Source organism: Mus pahari, chromosome 1 (genome assembly GCF_900095145.1).
Source record: "Mus pahari chromosome 1, PAHARI_EIJ_v1.1, whole genome shotgun sequence".
NCBI classification, from domain to species: domain Eukaryota; kingdom Metazoa; phylum Chordata; class Mammalia; order Rodentia; family Muridae; genus Mus; species Mus pahari.
In genome coordinates this window covers 27,410,585-27,421,933 of record NC_034590.1, presented here as the reverse complement: position 1 = coordinate 27,421,933, position 11,349 = coordinate 27,410,585, and the positions used below count along the sequence as shown (strand labels likewise).

At 39.8% G+C, this 11,349-nt stretch overlaps 1 protein-coding gene and 1 non-coding gene across 4 annotated transcripts in view; one reads left to right on the top strand and one right to left on the bottom strand.

The window, feature by feature from the left end:
• Luzp2 (leucine zipper protein 2) overlaps positions 1–11,349 on the bottom strand; it is a 393,679-nt gene that overhangs the window by 23,899 nt on the left and 358,431 nt on the right. The window lies entirely within an intron of this gene.
• On the top strand, positions 1,236–1,340 carry LOC115063066. The gene has a single exon (XR_003842946.1). It is a non-coding gene; the product is annotated as a U6 spliceosomal RNA (small nuclear RNA).

Below are 11,349 nucleotides of genomic sequence, written 5' to 3'. Positions count from 1 at the left end.
ACTACCTGAGGACCCAGCTATACCATTCCTGGGCATATACCCAGAAGATGTTCCAACATGTAATAAGGACACATGCTCCACTATGTTCATAGCAGCCTTATTTATGATAGTCAGGAGCTAGAAAGAATCCATATGTCCTTCAACAGAGTAATGGATACAGAAAATGTGACACATTTACAAAACGGAGTACTACTCAGCTATTAAAAAGTGATGAATTCTTAGGCAAATGGATAGAACTAGAAAATATCATGCTGAGTGAGGTAATCCAATCACAAAAGAACACACATGGTATACATTCACTGATGAGTGGATATTCGCTCAGAAGTTTAGAATACCCAAGATACAATTCACAGACCACATGAAGCTCAAGAAGATGGAAGACCAAACTGTGGGTGCTTCAGTCCTCCTTAGAAGGAGAGCAAAATACTCACAAGAGCAAATATGGAGATAAAGTAGAGCAGAGACGGAAGGAAAGGCCATCCAGACACTGTCCCACCTGGGGATTCATCCTATATACAGTTACTAAACCCAGACACTACTGTGGATGCCAAGAAGTGCATGCTCAAAGGAACCTGATATGGCTGACTCTGGAGAGGCCCTGCCAGAGCCTTTCAAATACAGAGACAGATACTTGCAGCCAATCATTGGGCTCAACTCGGGTGCCCCAATAGAGGAGTTAGAGAAAGGACTGAAGGAGTTGAAGGGGTTTACAATCCCTTAGGAAGAACAACAACATCAACCAACCAGAACTCCCAGAGCTCGTAGGGACTAAGCCATCAACCAAAGAGTACACGTAGCTCCAGAGGCATATGTAGCAGAGGATGTCCTTGTCATGCATCAATGGAAGGAGAGGCTCTTGGTTCTATGAAGTCTTGATAGATGCCCCAAGGAAGGGGAATCCAGGGCAAGGAGGTTGGAGTTGGTGGGTGGAGGAACACCCTCATAGAAGGAGGGGGAGGGAGGATGGGGTAAGGGGTTTCTGGGAGGGGGTGAAACAAGGAAAGAGGATAACATTTAAAATGTAAATAAAGAAAATATCCAATAAAAAAGAAAAAATGCTGGGCTTTTGCTAAACTCACTAAGTAATTACTCTTGACACATAAGTCTAAGTTCATTGATGTGTAGAAGGAATTGAGACTTGTCTTATTTTCTAGCCTTATCTTGTTTAGAAGACATACATATAAACCTTTTTTTTAAACAACAGAAAAGACAAATGATATAGATGATACCCCTTTGCTTGCTCTGACAGTGCATGGACTGAAATTGAAATGATACAGAGAAGATTAGCATGGCCCCTGCACAAAAATGACAGGTAAATTCATGAAGATTTTATATTTACAACACGTTTCTTTCCATATCAATGAGGATGAATTAAAAGAAGTTTTTGAAGACGCCACAGAAATCGGATTGGTCAGCCAGGATGGGGAGCCTGAGGGGATTGCTTATATTGAATTTAAGACAGAAGCAGATACAGAGAAAAACTTTGAAGGAACGTGGGAAGCCAGAATTGATGGGTGATCTCTTTCACTCTACTACACTGGAGAGAAGGGATAAAGGTGAAAGAGATCTGAAAAGAATAGCACTTGGAGTGGTGAATCAAAACTCTGGTTTCACATAATAGTCTCTTCATCTGCAACCGGAGAAGTTCTTCAGGAAATATAGGAATAAGCAGCTTTTGTCAAAGTGACCCCATAACCCAAATGGCAAATCTAGAGGATATGCATTTATAGAATTTGCTTCCTTTGAAGATGCTAAAGAAGCTATAAACTCCTGTAATAAAATGGAAATCGAGAGGAATCAGGCTGGAGTTACAAGGAACCAGCAGGGTACTGCCTATTGGAAGAAGTCATCCATCCAAACCTCTGTGTGTTAAGGGTCTGCCAGAGGCTACCACCAAAGAGAATCATTCGAGGGCTCTGTACCCAGATTAGGAAATTGGTTCTTTCAAAGAGATTGCCTTTGTAGACTTCAATAGCGAGAAAGCTGCCAAAGCTGCCACTGAGACCATGGAAGATGGTGTGCAGGGATCTATAGAGTTGTCTTGGCCTAGCTACCTTGAGAAGCAGGCACCATAGGTTTTTCAGGTTAGAATCCATGGCTCCTGGGATACAACGTGCCTTCCAGTTCCTGAAAGGCTTATGTACTCCCACAGGCAGTGAAGTATCCAGGCCTCTTTGTGTTTCTTTATATGTTCCCTTGGAAGCCAAGGAAGCTTGGAAGCTTGGTAGGACAATTGGTCTTAGACATGGATCTTGTGAACCCTGTATAGCTTGAAAACTTCAGTGTATCCTGGAAACTACACCTGCATTGATTCTGGCAATTGCCATTATATTCTGTTTCTGATAAAGGTATAAAAAGCCAGATGTAGATGTTTGCAGCCAACCATTGGACTGAGCACAGGGACCCCAATGGAGGAGTTAGGAAAACGACTGAAGGAGTTGAAGGAGTTTGAAACCTCACAGGAAGAACAACAATATCAACCAACCAGAACCTCCCCCCAACCCCCAGAGCTCCTAAGGACTAAAAAAGGACACATGGAGGGACCCATGGCTCCAGCTACATATATAGCTGAGGATGGTCTTATCTGGTATTAATGAGAGGGGAGGACCTTGGTCCTGTGAAGGCTTAATGCCCCCCAGTGTATGGGAATTCCAGGGTGGTGAGGTGAAAGTGTATGGATGGATAGGGGAGCACCCTCATAGAAGAAGTGGGAGGAGGTAGGATAGGGGAGTTGTGCAGGGGAAACTGGGAAAGGAGATAATTTTGAAATGTAAATAAATTATCCAATAAAAATGCCAGATTGCTCTTAATAAATTTGTCACAGACTCAGTTGTGCTATGGCTCCTTTACCCTGCCCTGATGATGCTTAGCAACCAAGCCAGGTGACCTTGGTCTGGTAAGTAAGTGAAGGGACTTACACTGATAGAAACAATGTTACCTTGGACTGAGACAAGCCTAAGAGTGAAAGTGACTCTGGTGGCATTGTTGGAGGCCAGAGAGTTTTGGAAGCCTAGGCAGTGGGCAGAGGCAATGAGGCTTTGTGGATGAGGAAGACTCTTAAGTGGTAGAGGAGGAGAGGGAGAGGACGACTTTTAACCACAGGAAAGAAAATAGTTTGAATAGCTTCTTCCATTCCAGTCTTTCCCTCTTCATTTGACAAAAAGGACTGTGAGGTTGTTACTGTTACCTGTTCAATCACAGAGCTGTGTGAAGTCATTCCAGCACAGTATCAAGCCATGTGGTCTATGTTCAATCCATATAGATAGCATTTCAAAAGAGATACCCAGTTGGTTTTCACCAGTTATCATATAAGCTTTTTAAAATTATTTTTATTTATTTATTTATTTAGTTAGTTAGTTAGTTAGTTAGTTAGTAAGTTAGTTAGTTAGTTTTTCAAGACAGGGTTTCTCTGTAGCCCTGGCTGTCCTAGAACTCACTCTGTAGACCAGGCTGGCCTTGAACTCAGAAATCCACCTGCCTCTGCCTCCCAAGTGCTGGGACTAAAGGCCTGCACCACCACTGCCCAGCCACCATATAAGCTTTTATAGATCAGTGATAGAGCTAATTCTTATCTGTACATGTTGATTTTATGCTGTTTCATTCCATATACAAAACTTCTTTTCCTTACAAATAATTCTTTTTAATTTTCCATTTGTAATGGAGGGCTGTAAAGAAATGGTATGTGTGTGTGTGTGGTGACTTTGGTACAAATGAAATGTCCTAAACTCTGTGGAAAAAAGAATGATACTCTTACACTCTTAACCAATCTGTTTGCTGATAACAAATGAACTCAGTGTCTGTGTCTGTTCTGGGTTAAGTTCATTTGGTGATGCGAAGAGGAGAAGGGTGCTATTTTGATTATTATGATGTCTACACAATCAGTTATTGGTTCCCTGGTTTAATACAAAGCATGTTTCCATGTGCACCACCCACACATCTTGTGCCTGCAGAGGCCAGAAAGAGCATCAAGTACCCTGGAAATTGAGTTACAGATGGTTATGAGACATCATGTACATGCGGGATCAATCTCAAGTCTACAAGCAGAGCTTATGTTTTTAACCTCTGAGCCATCTTTCTAGTCCACAAAAAGCAATCTTAAAAAGAGTCAAACGTGGATTTGTTCTAGGAAAACTCAATTGGGTGACCGCCACCTGATTCCCATTATCTCCAACTTACAGGTGAAATGAAGACCCAGATTTATAATAATAGAGGAAATAAGAGACACTGGTATCGAGAGTGAGTCTCCCTGACAGTGATAAAGAGGACAAGAACTAAAGAAAGTGTAAAGAATACATTAAATTACACTAACAAAATAGTTTTTAATGTATTTTCTGATGTTTCCTATATTACATTTCAGTTGAACAATAGGATAACTGAATAACTTTGATATTTTATTTCAAACGTGTAACAGTAGCAACTGTGTAAAAACAAGTATTATTGTCCCTCGCCTTTCAGCTTTTGTCACATGCATGGAGATCTCACATGCCCACATTTGTTGTGCCCACGACATGTTTTTATTTCTGAATTTTTAATTATTTTTTTGGTTCACAAGTCTGATATAGAATGCTGTTTTTCATAATATGCTTCTTTTGTAAAATGTTTCAAATGTAAATTAAAAATCTGTAAAGGATTGGAGAGATTGCTCAGTGGGTAAAAGCACTTGTTGCTCTTGCAAAGGACCCAAGTTCAATTCCCAGCACCACCATAGTGGCTCAAAACCATGTAAAACCCCATTCCCAGGGGATTCAACAGTCACGTGTGGTGCACATAGATGCATGCCAGCAAAACATTCATACATAAAATAAAATAAGGTTTAAAAATTCCCTAAAACATATTTTGGAAATCGTTTTGTGATTTAAGGTTCCCAAGTTAAGCTTCAGTTTGGATTAAATGTTTTATTTTGATAAACCCCAACTCACTTAGCACCAGACTGCATGGGAATCACAGCAATCTATTGTTGGCTTATATATTGGATTACAACCTCCAGAGGACAATATATTCATTATTGAATCTTTGGAAGCTAGTAGGTATTTTTCAATCAACTAATTACTGTTTGTTATTTTCATTTAGCTTTTTAATGATTTATACTTAAAAAATAAACAATGAAACTAAAGATAAATGCTGAATCATAAAGCAACTAGACATACATATGACTGAAGAAATGATTGCAAAATAAATTAGAGTAATTCAAAGGCAGTTTAAATTATGTCTAGCAGCTATATGAATGAATAAACATTTACATACCCTTTAAGTATTGAAATAAAATTACAATTGAAAGAAAGATCAAATTAATTCTGTTTTATCCCTGGAAGCCCTATTCTGTTCTCAATAAATATTCTTTGTTCCTTCTCCTTTTCTACTACATCTTTAATGGTCATCTTTCATTCTATGGTATGGAATGGGATGAAGTACCGCATTCCCTGAATTTGAGTAAGAGAGAGGCACACACCCAGGTCATTTGATAGTAGCTTCATGATTGAAACATGAGTGGCCAGAGTCTGAAATAATCAGGGCTCGCTGGGGGACTCACAGAGACTGAAGCAACAATCAAAGAGCTGGTATGAGTCTGACCTAGGTCCTCTGCATATATGTTATGGTTGTGTAGCTTGGTGTTCTTGTGGGACTCCTACTGGTGGGAGCAGGGCCTGGCTCTTACTCCTTTGCCTGCTTTTGGGGCCCTTTTCCTCCTACTGGGTTGCCTCATCTGACCTCGGTATGAAGGTAGATGCCTATTGAATCCCAATATGCCATGTTTGTTTAATATCCCTGGGAGGCCTGTTATTTTCTGAAGGGAAACAGGGGGAGTGGATCTGAGGGAGAAAGGAGATGGGAGAGAGAGTGGCTGGGAGAAGAAACTGTGGTCTGGGTATAATATATGAAAGAGAAACAAACAAACAAACAAAGAACAACAATATGTGTAATCTATAGCTATGTGTAATTTGCCCTGTTCTTTCACCATGAAATCCAACTTTATAGTTAATGTGTCCCATCCTCTAGAACACCTGCTTTCTCTACTTGGCTTGTTCCTGCAGACTTACTAACATGTCTTCTTTAATATGGATTAAGTCAGTATTTATGACATATAAAACTAGGGAGGTCTATATGACACAAAAATACAGCCCAAAGAACTGAAAATTCACAATGTGATGCAAGTTCTAAGGTAGTATTCCACAAGGACCAACAATCCTCCCTCCAATCCTTTCCATATTATTATCCTTGATTATTTTTAAATTCATTGCTTGCTTATTTGTTATCTAGTCCCAAACATAACTACCCCCAGCTGATAAATCTATAATACAACTTAATCACTTAGGGTTCATAGATCATTGAGAAAGAGGAGGCAGAAGGATTATAAGAGCCAGAGGATCGGGCAGTTTGCTATGAGTCCTTGTTTCTTAAAAATGTCAGAAGCTAAACTTATAGATCCGCCAATGTAATGGCCTAAATACGGAAATAGGACAATAGACATGCTAAAGAGGGATGGGGAAAATTCAAGATTCCTCCACCCTATACAAACAACTATAGGAGATTAAGAAATGATAAAAGGGAGTAATGATATCTTAAGAAGATTCTCTTAACTCTTCTTAAGAAAAAGAGCTAGGGGAAAGACTGAGGAGCTAAAGGGGATTGCAACCCAATAAGAATAACAATATCAATTAGCCAGACCACCCAGACCTCTCAGGAACTAAATCACAGCCAAAGAAAACACATGGAGGGACCCTTGGCTCTAGCTGCATATGTAGCAGAGGATGGCCTAATTGGTCATCAGTGGGAGGAGAGGCCCTTGGTCCTGTGAAGGTTCTGTGCCCCAGTATAGGGGAATGCCAGGGCCAGAAGCAGGAGTGGTAGGTTGGTAAGCAGGGGGAGGAGGGAAGGGATAGGGGGTTTTCAGAGGAGAAATCAGGAAAGGGGATAACATTTGAAATGTAAATAAAGAAAATATCTAATAATAATAAAAATAAAGAGTTTACATGGAGGGATCCATGGGTCTAGATACATATGTAGCAGAGGATGGCCTTATCTAACATCACTAGGAGGGGAGACCCTTGATCCTGTGGAGACTTGATGCCCCAGTGTAAGGAGATGCTAGGGCAGAAGGTGGGAGTGGTTGAGTAGGTAGAGGAACACTCTCAAAGAGGCAAAGGGGAGAGGGGAGAGGAAGGATAGGATGGAAGGTTTGTGGTGGGGTAAATGGGGAGGGAAATATCACTTGAAATGTAAATGAATAAAGTGAATAATAAAAAAAAAGAAAACGGAAAAGGAAAATGATTCAGTTAAATGTTCTAGTGTGTAACACAGCCAATTCATTTGAAAGGGTTTCTTTTTTCTATCAGCTTTTATTTTTATTTATTTTATTCTTTGATTTATTTACATTCCAGTCATTACCCCCCTTCTCTGTCCCCCCACTCACAGTTTCTCATTCCTTTCCTCCCCCTTGCCTCTGAGAGGTTGCTTCCCTTTCCCCTCAGACTTCCCCCTTTCCTGGGCCCCAAGTCTCTCAAGGATTAAGCATTTCTTCATCCACTGAGGACTGTCCAGAGAGACCTCTGCTGTATTTGTGCCAGTGACCTCTGACCAGCCTGTGTATGCTCCTAGTTAGTGGCTCACTCTCTGGGAGCACCTTGGGGTCTGAGTTCATTAAGACTGCTGGTCTTCCTATGGTGTCGCCCTCCCTTTCTGTGCCTTCAGTCACTAATCAACCATAAGGGTTCTCGGGTTCAGTCCAATGGTTGGGTGTCTGCTTCTGTCTCAGCCAGCTGCTGGTAGGGCCTCTCAGAGGACAGCCATGCCAGGTTCCTGTCTGTAAGCACATCATCGCATAGTAGTGTCAGGCCATGGTGTCTCCCCATGAGGTGAATCCCAAGTTGGACTGGTCATTGGACCACCTTTCCTTCAGTCTCTTCTGCATTTTTGTCCCTGCAGTTCTTTAAGACAGGAACAATTCTGGTTCAGTAATTTTGACTCAAGGAGAGGAACAGGGTTACTACTAGAGGTGGAGTCTTATTTAGAGTTCCCTCTCCCCAATATTGGGCATTTTGACTAAGATCACCCCATTGAGTCCTTAGAGACTCTCACTTCCCAGGTCTCTAGTACTTTCTAGAGGGTCTCCCCACCTCTCACTCTATCCACCACAAGCTACAGCCTGTGTGCCCCCAACTCCAGGTGGTGAAAGAGTTTCTTCTAAAAGGAGAAGTATGAGAGGATTTGACATGCAGTGTGTTCTTCTCAAAGAGGACCACAGAAGGAAATGCTCTCAGCTCACCCATGCAGACACTCATACCCTGGTGCTGAGTTGGTAAAGAGGATCTAGAATTTAGCTGGTCTCAGAATTATCAATCATGCATGTGACTTGGGGTTTGCCAAGATGTAGAATAAAAGTTTCCAATATTTTTACCAGAGCTCCAGAGAAAAGCAAATAAGGCCAGTCATTGAGAAGCAGGTTTAAATTCCCCATGGAAAGCCTATAGGAGTTACCCCTGAAGCTATGAACATGAAATAGAGTATTGAGATGTTAGAGGATATTGGAGATGCTAGAATGTATGATGTTTACTAAGGAGAGCTGCATTGCTATGTGGAAACAGTTCCAGAGATGTGCGTCTGCATGACAATATCGTGGGGTGTGTATTCTCAGGTACACTTGAGTATAGATAATTCTGTCCTGGGTTCCACATTCCAGACATGAAGCTGTGGGGTACGATTTTTGCTTTATCAAGTTTCATTACTGCTTTCTTTGGTCTGAGCTAGCGTGTCTATCATCTTGTTTCTCCTTCCTGGAATGGGAGTGTTTACCTCATGACATTGCACACTGGGAATGGGTAACCTGTATTGACTTTACCTAAGTCTCAAAAGAGGCTTTGATAGTTTGAGTAGTGTAAGGCTATGGATACTCTTCAATTTTGACTAAATATATTCTTATCATGAGGTGATCATGAGCCTGTGGTATCCAAGTGGGGAATGTTATATTTTGAATAGGTTTAATATGTTGGGACACATGATCTCTAGCTAGTGACACTGACTTCAGAGATATTTGAGAAGACTGGATATAAAGACTGGCTAGTACAGATATCTGAAGGTTTTAGTTTAGGCTCATTTTGTTTTCTACACTGGGCTTCATTAGCTCACAGGATTTGAGGTGTACAGGTCCAAAGTTTCTGCCATCATACTCTCTTTTATGCCCACAGTACCATGATGGAATCAATCAAATTGGCCCTGCCAGCATGGACTCCCACCTTTCTGGCAATGATGGACTGTATCTGTAAAGCCACAGGACATAATAAATACTTCCTTGTCTAAGTTGCTTCCAGCAGGTATGTTATGACAATAATAAGAAATATAACCAGTGTATGCATCTCTCCTCCCATCTACCTATAATTTATTAATTTGGGATTTTTCTACTTTGCATGGGAGATTTTCATCCTATTAAGTTTACAAAATGCAAAGTGTAAAACAAATGACAGTGGCACAATCCTCCTCCATAAATTTGCCAAGGAAAATTTATCTTACTTTGTCTTGTATAAAATTCAACAATCTATAATACTTTTAACAAAAGGAATAAGCTATGTACAACATCACAACTGTGACCATCCATGCTTAAAAAGTTAAAATCCTTCATTATAAAAAGCATTGTGTTTAATTAAGTGGATGATTACTTTAAAGACTAATGAATATAATCCAGAAACTGGATTTTGTCTCTATGACACAGAACTAAGGAAAACAAAGTTAAACTGAAACTGAAGAACACCAGAATGAGAATGGAGTATTTGGAACAAAATCCAGAGTCTAGTTCTATAATCTCATGTAAATAAAATGGTGCTCAGACAATGTAATTATCTTTGCAGGGCCTGTAATTCTCATGTTCTGCCAAATGAAGTCAACCTACCTCAGTTGTGTTGGACAGTTGTGGCTGTTAGAATGGAAGAAACTATACCTAGAAACGTACTGTATTCAGAGAGTTGTTGCTGCAAGAGTTATTGTTTACTCGAATAAAGACACTTCCGGGTGATAATGCCTCTGTACAGGAATACTCAACCCACTTTCAAAAACTGAAAAACAAAACCTAGCAGATTCCCACCAAGAAAGTGCCAGGTCTCACAATTCTAGTCTTTAGATGTATAAGAGTGCATCTGTGATATTCGAACATTAAATTCATGAGAATTTCTTATAGCAGCAATTGGAAGTTATATTTAAAAAAAAAACAACCTTAATTCTATGCCAGAGACTCATTTTCTTATCTTTTAATATGTATCACGATTCTTCTCATGACAAATCAAGATTATCCAAAGCTATGGCTTCTCTGATGTAATTGGTCAAATTCTAAACATAGTTTTCAAAAGGTATCAACATCCATGTTAGACATTTGACAGCCTCCATTAAAGGTATTATATTATAAAGGATAACATAAAGTCTCTTTGAGGATGCATTGACATTAAAAATTCTAGAATAGTTTACATAGCTGATCCAGTTCTATGCATTATTAGAATAAACATTATATACGTGGTCATTTTAAAATTTAAGTAGATTTTCATACCTTTGTCTCTTTCAATGATATTTATTTTTATGGGAGGTTCTCTGAAGATTGAATATACACCTTTTGCTATATTTACTCAAGAATTTTTAACATTGAAATATATATTTCTAGGTAAAGCAAATGTGTCTGCCATGGCCTTGGTAGGGGTAGAATGATTTGGTTCTCACACCTCTGGAACAAGACTACCAAATGTGGGCTTCCAGGAATGTCAATGGCTTATTTATATATTAATATACATATTTTTATGTTCTTCCTTAAAGGAATGTCCTCCCTGTTAACGTTAATGACTCCATGATAGTCAGAGACAACATGAGTGTGGGAGTTGATGGTGTAGTCAATGTCTTAGTAAAATGGTAAAACCTGGAATCTTCAGGACAGCCCTGAAGGCTGTAAGAAAGAACTCTGAAAACATAAGTTCCAAACTATATAATTTCTCAACTATGCAATATATAAGGATGTAATATGTATGAATTATATGAAGGGCTTTAGAAATCTAAAAGAACAAAAGCAGTTGTACTAAGAGCCAATTTGTCAGAAAGATATTACGGAAGGAGATAATGAGATTTATGGAGTGGTGATTGCAGGAGATACCACTCAGCTAAATTTTTTATTTATGCTTACAATGCGAGACAGATTCCTGAGCTCAAAGTCAGCCTGGGACAGATGGAACTTATTTAGGTCCAGGCCCTTGACCAGTAGAAATGAGTCCCACCCTGCTAGCTTATCATCTGTGCTTAACAAAGGGAGACTGAGCTCTGAATTCTTTTGCAAAGTTAAAAAAAAGAAAAACAAATGTGTGCTTGTTGTCTCCTAAGAATCAA